A 25,841-nucleotide genomic window follows, 5' to 3' on the forward strand; every position below is an offset into this window, starting at 1 on the left:
ATTCAAGCAAGTAGTAGACAAAATTCGCGTATCTGTCAAAAGATAAGCAATTATAACGGAATTTAAAGGAAATGAACAAACACACTCAAAGCTCTTCATCTATTAAGTCATTGGACAAGCAAATGCCAGCGTTTCTATGTTTGCCTGACATGTTCCATAAACAAAGGCCAGCTAAACTTAAAGAAGGTAGCAAGTAAATGTCTATATGATAGAATAATCTTAATTTTATTCGTTCGGCAGGAATACTTAATGGCCCGGATATCAGGAAGTTAGAGAAGAGTACAGTCTACGAAAACAATCTTTTACCAAAGGAACAAGTTGCCAGGAGATGCGTTAAAGATGTGATTCATAGTTGTTTCGGAACAAATCGGTCTCCATTTTGTATTTTGTGTGTTTGGTTTTTTTTTTAATTTTTTTTTTTTTGGTAATAATTGTAAAATTATACAGCTGATAACAAGTTGAATATAAATAAGTTCATGTTTTAGAAATAGTGAAATCTTCTTCTCCCTCTGCCCATCCATAAAATTATAAATCTCCTCTAACCTCGAGACGACTGCGAGTATTCGGTTCAATCCCTGTAACTCTAGATTTAAGATTAGGATTAAGTATGTATAACGAAAATGATAACTTGGTTCTGTAAAGTTTATTCGTGTGAGCCTGCACAAATAAATCAATTCATAAAAAAATCGGTCTCCAAGATTTCTATTAATTATTGGGAGTATGATAATCGCGTTCAACGATATAAATGTGAACATTTCCCTGAAAATCCATTTCTTGTATTGCTATCTCGATCAACTCGAAAAACAATTGAGCATCGAAACCGATGAACACGGCGAAAGATTCCTTCAGATTGCTACACCATTTGAAGCTTGGTATGCAGAAATCAAATTGGTATCTCTGTTAAATTATGCTGGAACTTATTTGAAGCCGAGTAATTAATAGTTGCAATTTTGGTTTTATTGAACATTTCTCATAGCTTTAGATCTTTGAGTGAGTACTTTATAAGAGAAATCACCAAAATGAGGAATAATAGTATGTGTAATGGTTGTACTGAGAATTTGTATGGATTTTATATTTTTGAGGGGGGGTGGCCAATTTTAAAAATCACTCTAACGAGGGGTAAGACGGCGATATATCGTTTTTAAATATTCTAGAAAATGTTCCCGTAATCGTTTCTAACAAAAAACTTTCAGACAGCAATATCGTAACATGCTCTACTTAGGCAGCATACGACCATCATCGGAACAACATACCAAAATTCATATAGAAGGTGGTACTAAAAAATTAGTTCGTGTTGGGGTATAAGTATGTTCTAGACTTTTAATCAGAGGACAACAAGAAAGTCAAATATGGTAAATTTTCTCAGTCCTAGAAGGTCGTGTTATTCTTATAATCAGGTAAGACCGGTAACATTATTAAAATGAATAAAATAACAACAAAGTATGTATGACTAAGATCATAGGATTTAGAGTGTTTTCATCCTTTTGGGTTATTAAAATAATTACTTAAAGGAAATCTCAACATACCAGCACATATTATGGTTTTTCAAAGTGAATTTTCATGAATTCTAGATTTTTAGGGGGGTACCCAATTTGAAAAATCACCCAAACTAGGGGTAAGACAACCAGATATCGTTTTCAAATGTTCTTAAAAATGTTCCTCAAGTAATTTTCTAAAAAAACTCTTCGACGACAATGTCGTAACATGCTTTAGTTAGGCAGTATACGACCGACATCGGGACAACATACCAAAATTCATAAAGAGGCCGGTACCACAAAATTAGGACGTGTTAGGGTATAAGTTTGTTTGAGACTTTTACTTAGGGGACCACGAGAAAGTCAAATAAAGTGAATTTTCCCAGTCCTAGAAAACCTTGTTGTACAGTGTTATATTAGCATTCAATTAATTTGCAACAAATGTCCTCTTAATTGTTGAATAAAATGAATATTATTGGATTGAAAAAACAAAAACATATTAAAAATAAAAGATTTAAAGCTTCTGTACACATCTGAGCTAGATTGGTTCAGCCGTTCCAGAGATTTCTTGACCACCGACTTTAAATTACAGTTTTAATGGAAAAGCATTTAACGTTTCAAGAACGTTTTACACCTAGTAGAGGCCTATGGCTCTAAGATTGGGCCCATCGCTAAAAATCTGCTATTTATCAATTTTATCTAGATGAACGTGTCATTGGGACAGCAATATTTGATATATTTGGTCGCTATTGAAAATTTAGTCAATTGCTGAATTTATGTTTGGGCCCAAATTAGAAGCATTTAGGGCGACATTACATCCATTTCCCCTTTTAAACTTGACTTAAAATATCTGGTAGGTAGGCATGTACATGGAAATAAAGCTGACGGTCAAATTCCGTTTCGCAAATGGAAGGGCGAATCTCTTCATGGCGAATTTACCAATTTCGTGAAAGCACTGGATGCGGATCCCGGATTGTGGAGGAGAAAGCACTTTTCATAAAGTTCAACCCGGTTAGAAACTTTACTATTGATATCGAAAGTTAATAAGGTTTAGCAAATCATATGTGGTAAAATATCAAGAAATTAAATCCAAAAAAATAGCATGTTAAATATGGATTTTAAAACAAATTCTGATATTTACATACCAAACGAAGACCTAAAATTAAGCATTTTATTGGTGACATTGGAACGATATTGCGGCAACAAATTTCTGATATTATTTCTTGGTAATGTACCTCATTACCATACCGAACATCGAAATCCACTCGAACTAAGTGGTTTTCCACAACAAATGCAATAGGGTTGATTTTTTGTCGAGGTTTTGTCATATTCTGCTCCATTCATGGTTGTTTAGAGTAAATATGTAAATACGTTTTAGACACTTGTGAATGATTACATGGGTTTGGGACACGACTCAAACTTTTGGGGCGAAAGACTCAAACAATTCCAGTTTTCTGATAGCATATAAAAAGTCTGATACTTCATAAAACATCTTCAAGAGAAACGCAATCATGCCCAGAAATGAAATTACCCCTCACTATAGATTTTTTCTTGTAGTACGCTCCCAAAGTTGGAACAAATGTTATAATTTACTATCCCTAAACACACTGTTGTCTTTAATTCTTCGCAAACACCACCATTTTTGCGATGTTTTGGGGTTCTAAAAGACCTTCCTAAGTGCCAATACATTTAGTTTATTTGGCACGGGCTTCGAAAAACTCAAAACTAGCTTTTGAACCCACTCGATCTTTTGCCATTATCCATTAGGGAGAGTAAAATAAACTGATTGATTTTTATTTTGAAAAAAGATTGGTAATTCCTATTTAAGTAATAATCAATAAATGTGAACCACAATTGTAGAAGTTGTTCACCGTCTTCAGCCTGAAAATCCTGAAATATGGTTGTTCCTCTTGAAGCAATTAAGCTATCGAATCCGGTAATTAATGTTAGCAATGCCTCTAATTTATTGATCCAAACCACCCATCAATCTATGACGATTCAGCAAGGGACTTATCGAGTTTCATTCGTTTCGTTTTGCCCACCAATGGATGTCTTCGACAATGTTTCCTTTCGGTTGTCGAATACGTCCTACAGTAAGTAGGTGGATATAAATTTTTGATTATCATGTTGCTCACAAACATCTTTTCGCATTCACATTAGCGAACGATTCGTTTATTTACACCGTGTCACATTTCCCGATGTCTCATAAATCAGTTGATTTTCCCTTTTTCCTTTAGGTTTTCCCTATAACCAGTGTAAGCGTATATAAATGCAGCTTGCTACCAGTGCCGTACCTAGTCTGTTGTGTATCCTTGGCTATATTGATTTCATTTCGAGAATGTATGTATGCAGTAAAGCATGCCACTCATTGGTGCATGACATAGTTATTAAACCTCCTCGAATGAAGTACGACATCGGCTTGCATTCAATTTATCATTGTATGATGGGCCAACAATGGAGGCGTGCACCCTTGATAAGAGATACTTGCGCGTAATCCACTTGAGCAAGGAAATTCTGTCAAGGTCATACTCTCAGCAGGCGCCAGTGATGTAGAGGTAAGCGTGACTCCTTTCTCACCCCAATGGGTCTGGGTTTAATCCCAGTCGAGGTCGGTGGGATTTTTCGGGGGCATAACAATCGCTGGTCACGTCTTCGGAAGGGAAGTAAAGACGGTGGTCCCGGCCCATGTATGTTGATTAATGAGTGCGATATCCTACACACGTGTGGAAGGTGCTTTCCTACACATTCGATTGCCGTCAATGGATAGCAATCGATGTCCATCGGTGATTTGCACTATATTGCGGAACATAGACCGACGTTTAATAAAGGATTAATAATTATAATAAGGTCATACTCAGCAATGTTGATAATTTGAATAAGAAAATATTGAAGGCAATATAGAATGTGTTGACAATACGACTATTGTCAATAAAAGTAATCTTATAGGGTCCACTTAAGGTACAGTATTGATAAAACTATTGTAAGTATATAGTAGTATATTGACGTGTGAGTACATATGTGCACGTTCATAATGCTGTTTCACCAAAATTGGTGCAATACGATCAAGTTTCTGCCAGAAATTGATGCGCCAATTTAATTTAGCACAGAAAAACAGTTTGCATCATGCTTATAACCATGGGTTTGCAAACAACAGACTCACTAGCACGTGAATCAGCACAAGTGTAAACACCCCATTATTGGGGTGTTTACATATACACTGGTTCACTAGCTCAACCAGCTCAGTTGCTCCTGAAATCTCATACCGGTAAATGCTGACGCCCTGTTTACATGATGCTGAATAATTTTTAGTACAGTTATAGTACATTAGCGCTAGCAAACCAGCACAGATGTAAACACCCCATATGTAAACAGTTGTCAGCAACTGATTGTTATTAGCACGCCAGTTGCAGGCGGAATTTGCAAGCTGACTGACATTTTGGGTTTTCAGCATGATCAACTTACGTGCGTCAACACTACTTCACACTGATTGTTTTTTTTTTTATCGTAATGTGGTGTTTACATCTGTGCTGGTGTGCTGGTGCTAGTGAACTAAAACGGTACCAAAATACGATTTTTCTTCTTCTTTCCTTTATTTAACGTCGGTCTCTGGTCCACTATCTAGTGCCAATCACCGACGGACATCGATTGCCATCCATTGACGGCAATCGAATGTGATTTTTGCGAAGTTGAATTTTGTGAAGCAAAACTCATAGGATAATAAACTCACGCATGCTATTTGAGCTTTAGAGTTTTCCTGAACACTGCTGAAGCAAGACATTATAAGTTTAATCTCAACTCAGACTCATGAACTTCAGTTTAGTGGAGGCGTGACAATAACTTAAATGTCATAAACAGCTTTAAAAGAACAGCTTTGTTGTCAAAGCTATTAAAAGTTAAAGTTGAACATGATTTTAGCAAACTTTTAATCATACAATTTGAATTATTAGCCAAATCAAGAAATGGTCTCATTGATATGAGGAAAACTTTCATTCTAGATTCTGGACCAAACACAGTTAATTAGAAAACTAAAGTGACCAAGCAAATGCATCGACCTTCTCCGAATTGTACCAAAACTGGTAGGTCCACTTATTAGAGGCCAAAACAAAAAAAAATCCAAAGTTATCGAACAAATGGCTCTAAGGACTGCCCCCCTTTTTGCCGATTTTTAATAAAAACCAAGTTTTATTTTTTTATATAGGTAGGTGCCTATTGTTCGGTATGGAGGTTGTGCCGGAATAGTGAAGAGGATCCGGATAAGATTATTTTTCATCGGTAGCTCTCCTAAAATAAAGCATATTTGAATATTTCAAACTTAAAATATGCCCAAAAGTGACGGGAAATAATTAATTTTCCTTAAGATTTTCACTCCTTTATTGTTGCGGTAGTGTTCCTATATTAGTGGAACCCATAAGAAACCAACGCATTTCACTATTATAGGAACCAAAGTTAGCAACTACCACAACTACTGGAACAGTGTTCCTATTAATGGAGGACGATCTTTCTAAAATTTTATGCAATTTTATTACAATGATTGTTTCTATCAAAATAGAGGTTGAAAGCTATAGATTGACGCATAACAAATTGTGTGTACATCGTATATTTATTTTTTAATTGATAAATTGGCTTAGTACCTCCACTACTGGCTCACCCACCCTATTTGAAACCAATACAGCTCCAAACGACATTGTACGACATAATTAAAGGCTATTATCGACGGCCCATACAAATTTTTAAAATTGTGTATGGAGAATTTTCTACGGAGGGGAGCGGCAAGAATACAAAAAAAAAACCCGAATTTATCCACCTATGGTGTGATCAGACCCTTCTTACTTATTCAAGTTTATTTATTTTATTGTCATTATCAGTGACCAAGCCCCCCCACCCCCGTGTCATCCAGTGACGCTACGCCACTGCCTGGGTGGTACCCGGAATATATCCGGGTGTAGTCTATTTGGTGAGGCTACCAAGCACCTTATCATCGTATTTTAATGTGATTTAATGGGTTTTAATTCAATTCATATTCAAGCAACTTCCCCGGGGTACCCGGAACATGTCCAAGTGTGTCCAATGTGGTCTGGAACACTTAACACGACTTGCATTGACCTTATTTTTGAATTCTGTAGTAATTTGATGTGTCGCATGATGGTTTTGATACGTTTTCCGTTAAATCCAGCGTGAAGGCCCATATTCACCGGACCTTATTCCGACCATATCTCCGGAACCGGTTCACCGATTCCAAAACCGATCAATAGCGTTCAATGGGACCCCAAGACCTATCATTTGGCGCCAAGTTTGTCCAAATCGGTTGAGCGGTTGCTGAGAAAACGTGAGCGCATTCATTTCGTTACATACACACACACATACACACATACACACATACACACACACACACACAGACATGTTCTGATCTCGTCGAGCTGAGTCGAATGGTATATGACACTCGGCCCTCCGGGCCTCGGATCGTTAGTCGGTTTTTCAAGTGATATCTATACCCTTCTTTGTAAGAAGGGTAAAAACTGTCTACGTATTTAATGAACATAAGTTGATTTGACTGAATTTTACACGGTATTTCTTGTAAATTTACACAAAATCTCGCGTAAATTGACAATATTGCATCGAAGCTTTTAATCGATTGCATCTTTTATTTCACGTTTTGCTCAAAATCATACGATGGATATTTTAAGCATCGATTTATATTTTTTCCTAGATACAGCACTGCTTCCTAGAAACATCAGCAAAAGCTCATACAGGAAGCGAAACATCGAATCACAGCATTCATGTGTACAAATAGGTTGCTAACAAACCCAACGGTAATCCAGGAGCTTTCATTGAATTAATTCTTCGCCAATGTCAAACTCCGTCTGTTTCTTGTGAAGGAAACGAATTTCATGTCAGTTTGATGAGAAATAAAATGCTTTTCTTGGTGAAATAAAAGTTTTAATAAGATTTATTTTAAATTAATTTGTCTTCTTCGAGCGTTTTTTCCGGTTCTCAACTTAATTTTTTTTCCTTGATTTGTTTTCCGTTGATTTTGTTTTTCGTGCTGAGCACCAATGCGTCCGACGCCAGGGAGGCAGCTCCCACACCTGGACCCTACACACTACGAAAAAGACATGTAAATGTCAGTGCCCTGAGACCGACACATGCAAGCGGCCCTTTTGACATAAGAATCAGTTGAAAAGGACGGGACAATCAATTTAATCAAACGCACTTTTCGTCGAGTTGCATATGTTTCAGTTTACGTTCTGTTGTTTACGTTCCATGATTTACGTCAAAGATGAATTACGTCTCGTGTAAAAATAAAAAGTGTGTACCTGTCGACCCATCAACTCATGAACCGAGGACCCGTGATCCGAGATGTTATGCCTCACAACATCCCGGCGGCGCCGGCTGGGATTGAACCCAGGCCTGTTGGGGTGAGAGGCAATCACACTTACCACTACACCACCGGCGCCGCTCTCAACTGAATGTTCTTGAAGTTCTTCCATAGTTATTAATTTAGAGTTTTCTATATCAACTTATGCATGAGTTTGTATCTTGTGTGGCATGTTGTGAGCTTGCTTGAGCTTGAGCTTGATTGACCGCCCACGGTTGCTACTCTGTTACTGCCAGATCAGCTGTAATTACACAGAGAACCAATAGACGATGCTTGGGACTAGCAATCATCCTCAATGTGTAAAAACTGGTGATCTTAAATTAGGCAATACCAGCGCCGGCCGCGCCCGAACACAGGTCAAGAAAGGAATGGGAAGGATTGTGTTGACATGACACTCGCTTTGATGGAAGCCGAGAACACCTCTGCACTTCCACGAGGAATCACTGGGATGTTGGATAAGAGGGTTGGGTTTGCAGCAGGGTTCGTTTTGGTAAACGATAAGCTGAATTGATGTCCTAACGATCATATAACGCGAAAGAGCTTAGGACTAAACCCACGGTCTTCTGCTCAGTAAGCAAAAACGTTTGCCACTAGGCAGACGAGCACCTTTTTAATCACCGAGTTGCTGTTATTACCATGTAGTCATATTAACAAATAAAACGATTGACGAATCTTGAATGTGGATGGGCCTGAGATTAGACTCATGATGTTCTGCTCAGTAAGCAAAAACGGTTGCTCTAAGGCCACCGAGCCCCTCATATCACATAATACCGTTGCTAAAATTTGTGTATCCATTCAAACCAATGACAACAACGAGTTTCGCAAATTACACGATACACAAGCGATTTTACCATAAATCTCTTTGATATGTAAGGACCTGGGACCGCGTTTTTCTGCTCAGTAAGCAGGCCACTGTAACCGACGATCTTTCAAATCCGAAAACTAAAAACTACGAAACAGTACTTAGGCCTTCATTAAGTTCCACTTTCACGCGACGTTCAATGACAGGGTCCTATCCAGGATTACATCTGAAAAATCCAAATCTGGCCAACGCCCACCTAAACCTGTTCTAATCCACCTGAAATGACTAACGAATGGAAGACTTTGACTACCCAGCCATGCAATAGTCTCATTCCGTGCCTTATGGCAACTTGATGATTCTATTGCGCTCATCTTTTGGCACCACCCAGGGGAGACTTGGTCCTGTACTCAATGCTTAACTTATCTCCATTCCACTCAGCTACTCGCAATTTCTTGTGATATAGTGGGCGGAATATTATTATGAGACAATTCAATGCAGCCGTCTTTCCAAATTTGGTAGATCGACAGGTAATCGGTGAGTTACCACGATATTTGCTATTCAACAACTCGACAACGTCCCATCGTCAACGCCTGCTATGAGAATTTCCCATTGCAGACGCCAACGAAATGACGTCATCGAGCTATCGATCAACTACCCTGGTTATCGCCTGGTACCTTATAGCACGATGCTAGGAGGCGAACCGGAAGAATCGATGAGTTACCTCTCTCCCCTGTATCTTGTGTGGCATGTTGTGGTGGATAAACCTACAGAGGGCATATTTCACTTTAAAAATAAACTCACAACCTTTCGGTTTGAATACGTGATCTAGAATGTAGCTTTATTCAATCGGTTTTTAGTTTTATATTAGTTACAAAACTATGTATTGAGGAACGTGGATTAGCGTTCGGTAAAATAATAACCAATCAGAAGTTAGCATTCTGATCGGTACATAAATGGTTCTAGAATGTAGATGAATGGTGAATAGAAGGGATGACTATTGGCGTAGCAAGACAATTTATCTGGAGGGGGCCTAGATAATTCTGGAGGGGGCCTGGCACCCCCATTAGCTACGCCAATGGGGATGACAAAAGATAGAGAATGTAAACATAAAGAGAGTGAGTGCCCTAGCGCGAGTGACTTAATCTAGTCGCTTGCGCTATTGATGAATTTACGTTACGGTCGACCAGCAGATGAAAATGATGTGAAAATGATAATGACGTTTTGCTACCTGTCAAATCGCATGGAATATTTTTTAGTACATCATCACTTTTGTGGTTTTGGATTTCAAACCTAGGTGTAGCATGCACTGGTGCAGTTTTGCGTAAATTCATCAATGCATTTCTCAAAAACTGGGTTAGCGGTGTGGAAATAGGATACTTTTGGCATGTTCTACAGTTTTGACTTCAAGCGCTTTTGTACCATTTCATGTTTATTGCTTTGTATGGATGATTGTAAATGTCCGTAGGTACGGGCTAATCTTGATAGAGCTGGAATTAGGACGTAACAGCTTCTGTAAACAATGACTTCTCTCGATGATTTCTCGACACTCAAGGCACGCTGACGCAAACCAACATTACCAACGGGAAGAAGAAGTCTTCCCCTACCCGATGGGGACGTCAATTTGAGTGGGCCAGCCTTGGCTTTCTAGAAATCATCGAGAGAAGTCATTGTTCAAAAAAGCTGTTACGCCCTAATTCCAGTTCTATCTAGTAATGTGTTGTAACGAATTCAAGTGTTGCTGTGATTTCTCATCTTTCTTTCTAAGGCCCTTTACACGTGAACCAAAGTACGCCCACGCAAACTAATACCACTTTCGGAAAGGTGATAGTTGCCCCTATCCGATGATGCTGTTGGTTTGCGTGAGCGTACTTCGGTTCGCGTTTAAAGGGCCTTAAAAAGTTTGTTTACAAAAGCTTTTGGGCCGTTATCAAATGTTACGCCTGATTTGAGAAGCAAATCTGTTATTTAAATATTTGTATTAATATTAATTGCCATCTTTTCTCTGTTTCACTACAGGAATCCCTCGAAGTCAGTGGTGAGCAGTGGCGTTGACTGACATCTTTTTCTCGGCTACCGTGGAGGCACCATATTCGAAGCGGTTCCTAAATCAACGCACTCAATAATGTTCGAATATTTTCAATAATTATTTTTGAAATGTTACTTCTGCATATATTAGTTTCAGTGCTCAAGGGATGATGGTGTAACAAGGTTTAAAAGAATATCTTGTCAAAATCGAGATGCGATCAAAAATATACGAGTGTGTCATCATTAGGAACGCGTCAAATATGGTGCTGGCACGGTATCCTTCATCCAATTGAGTTTCTGGTTTTCTGTAGGTGAATAGTTTATAGTTGACACTAAACACACAAAAAAAATCAGCTTGATCGGTTGGAAAACAGAAATGGATGGCCTGCTTTGCACGGATTTGTGTACATGGTTTTGTATTTCATAAATGTTTGTAGTGTTTATACAACGTTTAGGGTCTCCCTTCGTCTAGCTTGTGATGGTGCACCTATAAAACAACAGAATGCTGAAGATGACGGGCTCGATTCCTAGTTTTGCCACGGATATCTTAGGTGAAAGCTGACTATTTTATGCATTAAGACTCAATAGACACTCCCTGTACAAATGCAAAAATGGTTGATAGTATTAAATATGCTCTCAAATAACAGCTCAAATAAATAATCGGCCGTATACGATCTGACTGACTTAAAATTGATCAGGATTTTACTCCAAGTCGTAGGAGTATACTCATAGACTGAGTAAAATTTCCTTGGTTTTGAGCATATTAGAGTTGATGTTTGAGGAAAATAGATGAAAATTTTACTCATACAGTGAGTAACCCCACTCTCTACGATTCGTCAGTCAAATCGGACGAGAATAAAGTGTTGAAAGAAATCAACGTTTAGGAAAGGAGTTCCGGTTGGGACGTATTAGAAATGATAAAGATGCAAAAACCGTTGTTTTATCACAGTTATCGTCTTCCATTCTCATTATTTGATGACTGCTGTACTGTGTAAATATCCTGGCAAACAAGAAACATGTGGCTCGATGCTTGTCGCAATGAATTTAACAGAACAAGGATAACATTCTTCCCCTTTTGGATGTCCGTTTTCTTATGTATGTGTATAAACACAGACGAAGTAGGAAAGTTATCTGGTTACTTAGTTTTCGGTCGATAGTGTGGAAGTAAAGAAAACAGGAAATTTAGCTGGTCATGGTTCGGTAGTTAAGATAACGATAATGACGATGATGAGATCGTCCTGCAACTGGCTTCGTCACTATATCTCTCCGAGTAGGATTTTCTTGCCTTCTTCCAAACGTAACCGGTAGTAATTGAAAGACGGAGTTTCAATATGCCATAGAAGCTTGGGAAAGATTAAAGTATTCTAAATAGTACAATCGGCTTCCAATTGATCGAGTATTAGATAATTAAACTTAAGTACTTAATCAATTAGGTCGTTATTGTTGGAGGATTAAGTTATGACAGGAGCCTAAAAAGTTTGTATAAAAAAATGCAATAATCAATTTTTTTCCCAGATCGCGTATGTTTGATTCACATCGTATCTTTAAGATAGAGTTTGAGTAGTTTAGTCTAAAAAGAATTAATGTTGGAATGCAGTGCTATAACAAAAGCGCTCGTAAGTAGTTGCAGTTAAATGTTTCCTACTTGTCTATCAGATACAGTGTTTCTCCCCATTCAATGTAATGATCATGGATAACTCAATTTTAAATGCGAAATTGATATCCCTTATTCCAGTTGGTTTATTTTACATGCTCAAATGTCGTAAAAAACAACTCAACTAGCTACAATAAATATTAAAATATTCAAAAATTCAAATTATTATGAGTTCTCAGACATCGTTGACTTAATTAAGGTTTTCACCCGTGCTCGCAATTTCATCCTTTCCCACATCCTCTAATCCTCCTCCTCTCTACTTTTGTGTATCTTGCACAATTCAAGAGCTTTCTGATAGACCTTTTGTTCTCCGTTTCTCTCCTCGACCATCGAGGTCGTCGCGTCCTACGTTTTCCTCAAGCACCACTGCATCTTTCTCCGTTTCCTGGTCGTTGTTGTCCAAAGACGCACCTTTAGCCACTACATCAGCGTAGAGTGAAATTATCCGGTGCCCCTCTGTCTTACGAAAGAAGCATTTATCCTTATTCCCCTTCCGATTGAGGAAATTCAGTGATAAGGGAATCTCCTTTTTCACATCTATGTATACACTTCACACACCTGTGTACATTAGGGTGCATCATGTTGAAAAAAAATGCTTTAATTTCGATTCATAACCCCAAAACATGAACCTGTGCATACAATGGTAAAGATTGATGAAAACATCAAAACAGATCCCTCTTATTTTTGGTCGTTCAAGAGAAGATAAAAGCAGGCAACTGGAATTCCTCCGCAAGTCTTTTGAAACGAAGTTACAGCCACTTGACTCGAAAAACTTGTTTTTGTCATTCGTTCGGAGTGTGATAAATAATAACCGATCACCTTCACCTGAAGCGTACTTGGACAGTTTGCCACGATACGATCTGAACGTGGCGCTGCTCAACTTTTCTCCGGGGGATGTACTAAGCAACCTGCAAGGGATATACGAATCCAATGACGCTGGGCAAGATCGTCTTAGTCCGCTCTTTATCAAGAACTCCACAATTCGGCATTTCCTCGAGTGCTTCGCTGCCATAACTCCCATACACACAGCTGGTAGCAATCACAACATAGAGAACTACCGGGGCATCTCAATATGGTGTTGCTTGCCGAAGGTTTTTGAAAGCCTCGTCCTAGATCCTAGAGATCGGTGCTCGATAGTTCCCGCGATTAATGTGTTGAGATGCTTCAAATGTGGAGAATTTGGGCACAAGAGCATGGATTGCAAAAATTGTGATAGATGCTCTAGGTGCAGCCAACAACACAAAACGTCGGAGTGTACGTCAACTGTATTGAAATGTATTAATTGTTTGAAAATGAATAAAGAACGAAAAATGAACTTGGACGTCAACCATGCCGCATTTAGCTCGGAATGTTTGCTCTATAAAAGACTTTTTGATCAGAAGAAAAGCAGCTTGCGTTTCAATAAATAGCAGCCAAGTTCCAGGAATGTGAATCAATTCGATTTTTTATATTTGAATATTGCGGGGTTGTCAACAAACTACGTAGCATTACGTCAGATTGTTGAGAAAAAACGTCCTCTTTTAGTTTTATTATCTGAAACTCATATTGTAGAAACTGAAGCTTTTGATCAGTATAGTATTCCGGGATATATTGTTGCTGCTTGTTTATCACATTCTAGACACACTGGCGGTGTTGCTATTTATGTCAAAGAATCAGTTCAATTCAACCTTCGTACCAACGAAGTTATTGATGGCAACTGGTTCTTGGGCATTACAGTTGTACGTGGCATGAAGATGGGTAATTATGGTGTTTTGTATCATTCTCCCAGTTCTAGTGACCAGCGTTTTGTTGAAGTTTTAGAGAACTGGCTCGAGACATTCCTTGATTCTAGTAAATTAAATATATTGGCTGGTGATTTTAATATTAATTGGCGTGATAACCATAATTCGAATCATTTGAAGCGTTTAGCTGAGTTTTTTAATTTAAAGCAAACGGTAAATGAATATACGCGTATTTCCAGGCACAGTAGAACTTTAATTGACCACGTTTATTCCAATTTTGATTCCATTTGTTCAGTTACGGATACTGATTTGAAAATAACCGATCATGAGACTTTAGTGATTAATGTCTTAGACCATGTTAACGATAACGATAATTTTGTAAAATTGAAGTGCTGGAGGAAATATTCGAAGCAAGCTGTTTCAAACCTTGTTGAGAGAAGCCTGGATTTTCCATTCGCGGACGGTAACTTAGATGAATCTACAGCTGTTCTTAATAACACTTTGAAAACGTGTACCAATCAACTAGTTGAGCAAAAGTTTGCTTCTTTGAAAAACTCGAACAGCTGGTACAATTTGGATCTTTTGCGTCTTAAACGGAAAAGGGACAAATGGTACAAAAAGTTTTGTAGATCTAATAATGACAATCATTGGACTAGGTACACAATCGCGCGTAATAAGTATTCACAATCGATAAAGAAAACTCGTTGTGAATATGTTCAAAGGAAGATTGATCAGCATCAAAACAACAGCAAAGAGTTATGGAAAATTTTGAAATCTTTATTAAAACCTAGTAATTGCAAACCGCGGTCCATAACTTTTAATGGCACATTAGAACAGTCAGAACAAGTAATTGCATCTAAGTTTAATGATTATTTCGTAGACAGTGTTTCATTGATTAATCAATCTATTGAATTGGTCGATGAACCTGACGAAATAAAACAGCCAGTTAATAGTAGTTGCAGATTTGAAGTTTTTCACCCAATTACATTAGATGAACTTAGAGTTATTTGTTTTTCATTAGGAAAATCGGCTGGAGTAGATAATGTTAATGCTAGAGTTATTCAAGATTGCTTTCATGTCATTGGCCACATCTTTCTGGACCTTATTAATGAATCATTGCAGAATGGACATGTGCCACAAATTTGGAAGGAATCCTTAGTGATTCCTATTCAAAAAGTTGCTGGAACGATTAAAGCCGAAGAGTTTCGTCCCATCAACATGTTGCACACATTAGAGAAAATCTTAGAACTTGTTGTTAAAGGCCAGCTGTTGGAGTATTTGAATAGCAACTCTTTGTTGATACCAGAACAATCGGGATATCGGGAAGGTCATTCTTGTGAAACTGCATTGAATTTGGTGTTAGCAAAGTGGAAAGACAACTTGGAGCGTAAAGATACGATTGTTGCTGTTTTTTTGGATCTGAAACGCGCTTTTGAAACAATTTCTAGGCCCTTACTGTTAAGTACAATCAAGCGCTTTGGAATTACGAGTACTGCATATAAATGGTTTGAAAGCTATTTGTCTGACAGAACTCAACGGACTGTTTTTAATGATTCTGTTTCCAGTCCCGTGGGGAACAACCTTGGAGTGCCCCAGGGAAGTGTATTAGGGCCCCTTTTATTTATTATGTATATTAATGACTTGCGACGTGTTTTACGGTTTTGCGACATTAACCTTTTTGCAGATGATACTGTGTTATTCATTGCAGCTAAGGATTTAGAAGTTGCCGTCTCACACTTGAATGAAGATTTGCAGTATCTAAGTAGATGGTTGAAGTGTAAGCAGTTAAAATTGAATACAAGTAAAACTAAATTTATGGTAATTTCGCGGAATCGATTAAATGAGAACGTCTCTGTTGTAATTGATGATGAGACTATTGATCGCGTTCAGGAGATTAAATATCTTGGCGTGATTATTGATGACAAACTTAAGTTCAACTCTCACATTGACAATGTCATCAAGAAAATTGCCAAGAAGTATGGAATTCTATGTCGATTGAAAAACGATTTAACTATTGCCAGTAAAATACAGCTATACAAATCAATCATCTCTCCTCATCTAGACTTTTGCCCATCCATTTTATTTCTGTCGAATGCAACACAAATATCGAGATTACAGCGCTTGCAGAATAAAATAATGCGTTTGATTTTGAGATGTAATAGATTCACTTCCTCAACTTTGATGTTAGACGCCTTACAATGGTTGTCGGTGAAGCAAAGAATTGTATATTTGACTATGGTGTTCATTTTTAAAGTAATTAACGGTTTGCTGCCTCGATATTTGTGTGATCGAATTGAAAGAGGAAGTGACTATCATAGATATAATACTAGAAACGCGGATGAAATAAGAACACCACATTTCTTGACTTGTGCTTCACAGAATTCATTATTTTTTAAAGGAATAAATGTTTTCAATTCGATGCCTAGACACATTAAACGTTCAACAACATTAGCAGAATTTAAGAGACATTGCATTTCACACGTTAAAACTGTCTTTTGAACGGTTATCCAGTGATTTTTTTTTATGAATTGACAAATTATGTATCTTGACGAAGTTATTTTTAACGGATTACTTTGTATGGATAGCTGTTATAACGACTTTTTAATAATTATTGTAGCACTGCAAAAACTATTTTGTTCGCCACGATGGTGATGATGGATTTTTGATATATGATTTAATAGTAGTAGTAAAAAAAATAGTAGTCTACAAAGGTTTGAGCCTCGCGCGCGTATTACGGATATAGAGGACTGAATTTAACATTTGATAAAAAAAAAAAATGCAATTTTGAAGCTTATTTGGAAGATACCTTGAGTTAGTAGTAAGTTTTCTGGCAAATGTTGGGGGTTTGTGAGCATTCCTGACATTGCTGAAAATTATGATAGCATCAGATTGCGGGGTTACTAGTGTAATAGGATGCTTTGTTGATTGTTCATTAACTCTTGATTGCTTGTAATACTTATGAATATTTTAGGTGGACAAAAAGGCGAACTAAGAGGTGGACGCCTGAGCTTTTCAACATTTATATCGCTGTGAAGCAACTGTAAACTCTAGAGGGAATTTATATCTGTAACTGAAACCAGTTCGATTTTGTTTGCCAACCTGGTTAAAATGTCATATTTAATTATCTTAAAGATAAATCGTCCAGCTCAAACCTTTGTAGGGGTAAGAGGTGGGACCATCATCATCATTTACTTTATCCACACGTGCATCATATTATTTCTAAGTTCTTTCAGGGTTTTTTGAGAAAAAACGCTCTACCACTGATGGCACCGTTTTTTGAGAAAAAACGCTCTACAACCGATGGCATACATTTCTTGTACGCCAACGCACTGGAACGGAGAAAACAAAAAGATGCCACCTATATTGACGTCACCAAAACGTTCGATAGAGTGCCGCATTCTTTAGCGGTGGATAGAATGGGCAAACCCGCTTGGGTGACTCGCTGGATACTTTCCTACCTAACTGAGCGCAGGGCCTACGTACGCATTGATAGAACGAGCTCTGACCCATTCGATATCACATCTGTAGTACCTCAAGGGAGTCATTTGAGCCCACTTCTTTTTGTATTATTGGTCAACGATCTGTGCGAAACACTTAAATCTCCGAGGGTAATATTTTCCGATGACCTGAAGTTCATTCGTGTAGTCTCATCGTTAACTGTTTGTTGTGCTATCCAAGCTGACATCGACGCGTTACTAAACTGGTGCCTGCTAAACGGAATGGAAGTAAACGTCCAAACATGTAATGTCATGAAATTTTATGAAGGACCTCGGGGTGCTACTTGACAGTAAGCTGAAATTTACCCTACACGTAGCAACAACGACCGCCAAGGCGTACGCAGTGCTTGGATTCATCAAGCGAAACACGCAACAATTCGAAGACATTTACTGCTTAAATACTCTCTACTACGCGTTAGTATGCAGCATACTTACACACTAATAAATACCTAATCTTACACGTGACGGAATCCATCTTTGACTTAAAGGATGAGACGTTAACAAACATGTCATATAAAATTAAGAGATCCGAGACTGAAAAGTTCGAAAGTACGTTTGATTGAGCTGAATTTTACGTCTATTATGACTCAATTTAATGTAACAATTGACGCTCGTATATGTCAGTCTCAGAGCACCTAAATTTACATCAATTTTTCTAAGTGTGTATAGACGCATTTCGCGCCAAATCGTATTCGGAGCTGGCAGCACCCTCTCAGATTTCAATGAAACATTTTGGATGGTTGGACCTTGACTAAATAAGCCACTTTGCATATACTTAGTTTTTTTTCCAAAATTTATCTAGACTAACCTTTGAGAAGGGCCAATCTTTTTTTGTCGATTTAAAAAAAAATATTATGAAAAAATGATAACTCTTACAAAAATGTGTTGTATGGATGACTTTTAGGAAATTGTCCAAATTATCTTAAAAATACTGTAAAAATTCTATTAGAGACCAACATTGAAAAAAAAAATTGGTTTTAAAAATTTGAAGTCGATTTAAAAAGAATGGCCATGTTTGATTTGGATGAAACTTTGTCTCAAGATAGGTAATTATGTTTACTACTGTTTGAAATCTGAGAGGGTGTTACCAGCTTCGATTCGATTTGGCGCGAAATGCGTCTATATCAAGTTGCACATCAAATCACATTTACTCGGCGAAATATGATAATTGGTATTCAAAACATCGTTCATAGAGCCATACGGCCACCATGGAACTGGTTCCGGATGTTCTGGATTATGGTTCCAGATAGATATCGTATTTGATCATATGGAACCATAATCTGGAACATCCAGAACCGGTTCTGCGGTGGCCATATAGCTTTATGAATGATGTTTAGAGTACCATTGGTCATATTTTGACGAGTAGATATGACTTTATATGTTGGTTTATCTATTTTTTTTTTAATTTGAAGTCGGTCTCTGTTCCAAGACAACGATGGACATCGATTGTGCAGGAAGGCAGCATCCACACCTGCGCAGGATATCGCACCCATTCAAACATAGTTTATCTACACAGCAAAAAATAAATTTAAATATTACATCCAAGAGGATGCACTTCAATCATGTCGAAAATCTCATGTAATGTTGTTGGCCATAAAAATAAACAAATGCAGTGAAAGCTGCCTAATGTCAGTTCATGCATTGTATTAATGATAATTTTGTCCTTTTTGGCAAGTAATATTACACCATATTTTCGACACGATTGAAGTGCATCCACTTTGATGTGATATAAAAAAATATTTTTGCTGTTTAGTTATAACAGATTTCGGATTTGATCATATGGAACCATAATCCGGAACATTCGGAACCGTTTCTATGGTGGCCATATGATTCTATGGTTGTTGTTTAGAATGCCATTGGTCATATTTTGACGAGAATATGTTATTTGATATGTCGCTTGATAGCGGCGCCGGTGATGTAACGGTAAGCGTGATTACCTCTAACCCCAGCAGGCCTGAGTTCAATCCCAGTTGGCGCCGCCGGGATGTTCTGAGGCATAACATCTCTGATCAGGGAAGGAAAGCCGTTGATCCCCGGTTCAAGAGTTAATGGGTCGATAGGTAGGGTCCAGGTGTGGGAGCTACCTCCCTGGCGTCGGTATATTGGTGCTCAGCACGGAAAACAAGATCGACGGAAAACAAATCAAGGAAAAAAATGTCGCTCGATATGGCTATGATACTCAATAAATTTGTCAAGCATTCTTCAATATATATATCTACAATATTTTGAAAATCAATTGTTTGTCCCGGGCTTTACGGGTTAATGTCATTATGCTTATCATCTATCATGATATTGTACATTAAGGAAATAATCGTTATGCCAAACTCGTAAATAAATATTATACTAAATCCTTAAAGACTTTTCAATAAAAAAAAAACAGCAAGATTTGAAATTACCGTTTACTGCTATGGGATGGTGTCTTATTTTGTACTAAAACACTCTGCATAGTCCAAGCATTGCTTGTCGCCAAATTGGAAGACTTCTACTTCATCCCGAACCGCATAAAATTTGCTGAAATATTTCACGCCAGCAGTGTCGACATCGTTCCGATTTATTTCTGCCCTTGGTACCCTTCTAGAGAGCGTAGTTGCAAAGTGTGCAACCCGAACTTTCAAAACTTTCTCACTTCTGGACCAGCAACGAGGACGGAGAAGGATAACGATAAGGGAACCAGAAAAATTAAATAGTTTCATCTCTAGTCGGTTAGCATTGCTCGTTTGCCATGCTTCTCTACTTGGTTAGGATAATTTATGTTTGGAAATCCGAAAGTTACAAATTTAAATATTTTCGCGCTCTTTTATCCCATCCCTACTTCCGTTCATGCCGTTTCCGAACCGGATACCGATGGTTTATTAGTTTTGAAACTTTTAAATTGAAATATCTTCCTCATAGCAGAACGCCGCAGTGGCTACAAACGGTCTTGAGATATAATCATTAAAATTCATCTTTTTTCCAGTAATATTTTATGTGGAAACGAGTTTTCTGTTGTTTTTCGGTTCAAACATTTTTGGATCGTGTAATTGTTATTAGATTTGCTAACCGAACTCGCTAAAAACCTCAATCTCAACTTTTTGGCCTGTGAATCGGAGGCCAAAACCACAAAGCTGGGAATGAAATTGTTTCCTCCTCAACATTTGCCTTCCTTCTGTTCAGCTGCCCATGGAAAATGTTTTACCATCTATGCTCGGTTCGGTACCACACCGTTCGACCATCGTTCAGCGCTGTGCCGGAAAATAATCAAAGCATTTTCATTCTCCATGTAGGCGGCGCTTCCTCTCTTGTGTAGAGCTTCATCTATGTTCCCAATCTATCTATAAAAGGATGAGAAGGCCTTTCAATTCGAAGCCAAACTGGGCAATGGTAGCTGAAATTGAGGCTCTGAAGAATGTGAACCAATGCAATGGTGGTAACCGAGAAAGAGCGAACAAATATAATAGCAATCTAATATCTTCCTGTGCCTGTTCTTGTTCATTCCTGAAACCCCTTCATTTTGACACACTTATGGCGTCTCTGCTCTTTGCAAGTACGCAGATAATTTCCTTGTTAGGTTTCTAATTTCCTTTCATCTATTATCCACTTTGAGGTTTTCGCTTTCATGTTTTTGGCTTTCGGATGGTCATTCCAATGAAACGACGTTTTATGGAAATATTTTAATCCAATCGGAGGCTAAAACCGAAACCATAGATACCGACTACTTTGGAAAAGGCTTACCAACCGCGACCGACCAGAGCGCAATGTGTTCGATCATTTGGATTCATACCGGATGGTGATTACATGTTTCATGAAGAATGTGTTGCCACTATTGGTTTGCCATGCGTTTCAATTTGTATGCCATCCACTCTAAATGTGTACTTGACATAACTTTTAAAGATTACATTGACGGCATCCGAGCCAAATGTAGCAAGTTTATTAAATACACATGTTATCCTCTTTTGAACATAAAATTCAATCTATGCAAGAGGAACAGATTTTAGTATTTAAACAAATTTTTAGACCGTCCATGCTTTATGCTTTATGCTTTATGCAGGTTATTGGATTTATTCATAAAACGCAATGGTGCAGCCAGGATTTATGTCTTTGTTTGTAAAAATGACGTAATATATTTTTACTGATATATTGAAATCTGTTAAAGTGACTGTAACAAGAAGAGCGGCACCGGTGGTGTACTGGTAAGCGTGATTACCTCTCACCCCAGCAGACCTGGGTTCAATCCCAGTTGACACCCCTGGGAGGTTCTGAGGCATAACATCTTTGATCACGAAGTAAAGCCGTTGGTCCCCGGTTCATGAGTTGATGGGTCGATAGGTAGGTAGGTCTCCCTTAGTCATTCCATTGACAAAGTAGTGTTGGGCCATTAGATTGGATTCCATTAGGGCGAAGGCACTATGCAGAATGCTATAAAGCCAATTGGGTCATTAGTCGGGTAATGGGTTATGGCATAAACAATGTTCGAAGACTTGCAACAATTTTCGATATCTCGGATATATGAACACTTTCAGCTGAGGAATGTTTAACCTTTGATTCAGATCTGATTTCTACATTTTTCATGCATAAGCTGTTCATTAAAGTTGTAAATTTGTTGCTGAAGGCATGTCTAGTTTAATTTTCTTCATTGTGGATTTTTCATTGATGATTCTATGAAACATGAGCGGTTAATTCGTTGCAAGTTGTTGCAATGGATATTGGATGAACTATGCATAAGCTTATTTATCCTTCATTATTTTTTGATCAATCATATAGTTGACAATACGGTATTTGGGAATGATGAAAAATGACCAACTATTCAAATTTCGGCGCAATGATCCATTAAGCCTAGTGACTCATTCAACCTAATAGTATTTGGCCTAGTGGCGTTCGGCCTAACGACATTCGACCTCATAGCCCATCTCCGAAAAAGTGTCTTTAATCGATGATGTTTATCTCGATGTGTACATTGATTAACAATAGCTTATGTGATGGTTTCAAAACTTCTCTAGCATAATATCTTACCTTAAGTCTCATATTGACATCAATCAAATACAGTGTGTGTGTCAACACATTAGAACAAGGTGAAATTTTACTTGTGTTAACGTAAGAACTATACGACAGCCACAAAATGCGACGCGAGACGAGACAAGTAAGGTAAGACCGATAAGTGTTGTGTCTTGGCTCGCATCGTGTCTTGTCAGATAACTATCTTGTAAGCTTAAGTATATCCGTTGTTGGTGAACTAATCTAAAACAAGGCTTATTAACAAGCCAATTTGCAGTTTTAATAGATTTAACACAGACAAACAGACGTAACTCTTCATTGTGTATCTTCGTTCATGGATTTAACGGTTGATTTGAATATTATCAGTTCCGCGAACTACTCGCCGCAGCGCTGGCATCGGATCACTTTGACGTTTCTATACATTCTATAGAACTTTTATGCAATATTGTTTGCGAGCTAGCGAGCAAGCTTGTTTTCCGCGAGAAGCCCGAGAGATGTCGTTACTGAGGTCATATGTTTTGAGATACTATGTTTTCAAGAAAAACTTTTTCAAAGAGTTACGTCTGTTTGTCTGTGGATTTAATATAAAATTTTAAAATTTTAAGTCACGAAGTTAAAATTAAAAATTATTTCAGAACTCCATAAAAATAGAATCTGAAAAATGTTTTCCACGAACATTTTCACAATGGAGGAAAATCAGGAAATACCATTATCAGGGCATTGAAAATATGTCTAGTGATTTTTTCATGCTTTATTACTTCTTATGTTTTACTGGTAAAGATTCCAGAAAAGTTTCTCTTACCGGTTTTGAGTTATGACCAAAAAACTAACTAACACATAATTTGAAAATTCATAACTCATGAACGACGAATCGTTGGAAAAATCGTTTTTAGTGAAATGAGAAGGAAATTATCTCAGCAAACTACAAAAAATATAAAATGAAAAATGTTCGACATGAAAATGTTCACGGTGGAGAAAAATTTCAATTGAATTTTTTTTTAACACTCCGAATACGGTGGGTAAAATACTTTACGCCGACTACGATGCCTCAGAAAAACGTGTAACAGCACGTTTGCAATGACATAACAGAGTCATTTCTTGATGAATTTCAAAAAATGTGGTACCTCTAGATTATTTTTATTGCAGAAAGATTTAAAATAGGGCCGTCTACTTTTTCAAAAGCGGAAAGAGTCATTACACGTTTTTTAAGGTGTGTTTATTGGTTTTGCAAGTGGCTTAAGATCCATAATTTAGATTAATGTGCACAAATGTTCATAATTAGCCAAAATACAGTCATGGTTCATATATATGGAACCTGGAGATAACGGAACGGTCCTCAAAAGATCCGGAACATCCCTAAAAGTGGTCTATTCATAAACCTGATCCTAGAGCTCCGCGGTTTTTCGAAAACATTGTGAACTGTGATATAAGAAATAATTTGGGTTCATGCCATAAACATTAGACTGATGCAAAATTTGAAATTTTCGCTCCACAGTGCTTAAACGGTTCCAAATTGGGTCCTGCTTTGCCTTCTAACATTTGAACTACTTTAGTAAGAAACTGACTTGGCACAAACCATTTCAAGTTTATATGGAAATTACTATGGAAACACTTATGTTTTTGTTCATATATATCTAACAATTCACCACATCACTATGCTTTTTAAAATGATAAGAGTAATTGTAGCAAATTTTCTCAGCTACATTTTTGTTGAAAACTACTTTTCAATCAAATGTAACGAACAAAAGTTATTAATTATTCAAGTCACTGATGTCTTATTATTATGCTCATTCAACTGTTTAGTAGGCAACATTCACACTGGGCCAGAAATGCAATCGAGCGGAGCAAATTTAATAACTCCGAAACGAAGCATTTCCGCGACTTGGCGTCTTGGGTAAAGTTTCTCATCATAATAAGGACCATCTATTGACATAAATAAATAGTTCAAAACTCTTCCGCAAAGATGGCACTCCAATCTAACTTCTTTCTCTGACGTTTTGGAGACTTGATGTATTGGGCAAAGTTGTTTGCCTTGACAAAATGAACAGGCTGTGGAGTTTTGACTTGTTCAGAAGAGTTGTTAATTTTATCAAGCTAAACAACTTTGCCTGAGTCGTTAAGTCTTCAAAACGCCATTGATGTTCCGAATCTTCCAGATTTGTATGATTTGAACCATGACTGTATTCTGGCTAATTATGAACATTTGTGCCTATCAATCTAATCATGGATCTTAGGCCACTTGTAAAACCCATAATCACTCCTTTAAAAAAATGTTTAACGACTCTTTTCGCTTTTCAATAAAGTAGACGACCCTATTTTTAATATTTTTACAATCGACATAATCTACAGACCCTAGAAAGCACCTCAATTTTTGAAATTCATCAAGAAATGGCTAAATTATGCCATTGCACACTTGCCGTTACACGTTTTTCGGAGGCATCGTATTTGGAGTGCTAATGGATTTTTGAGATAATTTTATTATTAATTCATGTTAAAACATTCTTTGTACGATGCTTGGATCATGAATTATTAATTTTCACAGTAAGGTAAATGATGGCTTCGGCGCCCGTTGGCTGTTTTCGGCAACCCAAATTTAAACGTTAATTTCGCTGTATTTTCTCACCAAAACACTTCGTTACATATTTTTAAACGATTCATCAGTCTTTCAGCTTCAATTTGATTACATTTTTACGACAGAGCAAACCTGTTATGTCAGATTTTTCTTCAAATGCAACATACACACTACAAAATACGGGTGATTTCGAGTTGCCTATAATAGCTGGTTGTACACGCAGTACAATTGGAAAGGTTGCCGAAGAAAAAGAGGCTGCCGATAATAGTTACACTCACCTGAGAAGTTTAGAACGTTGTAAAAATGTTACCAACCTGTTTTGGACAATTCTGTCGATTGTAATGGATAGAATATCAAGCAGCAGATAAGTGTTATCAAACAAACACGACATATGTGTGCGTGACGCTGAGAAACTGCTAATTGAAGTGCAGACGCTGCTTAGATTGGTGAAAATACGTAAATCCTCCTTCGTGATGCTTGGAAAAATCCGAAAACTTTTCCTAAAATTTTCCGGGAAAATTAACTACCCTATTTTTTTTTACACAGTATTTTTTTTTATTAAATTGTGATGTGCTTCGACCCATTTTCTATGATTACATAAAAAAATCTCCTGTTATGATTTGCACTATATAACATAAAACGAAGCATTTTCCGCAAAACTGGAACGTTCAATCTTTAATTTAAGCTTTGAACTTTTGATCGATGCATCAATGTTCGTGATAGAAAGCGAATCAACTTAACCGATTTT

The sequence above is a fragment of the Ochlerotatus camptorhynchus genome, unplaced genomic scaffold (assembly GCF_037179485.1).
Source record: "Ochlerotatus camptorhynchus isolate MF236.1 unplaced genomic scaffold, CSIRO-AGI_Acam_v1.1 ptg000482l, whole genome shotgun sequence".
NCBI lineage: Eukaryota > Metazoa > Arthropoda > Insecta > Diptera > Culicidae > Ochlerotatus > Ochlerotatus camptorhynchus.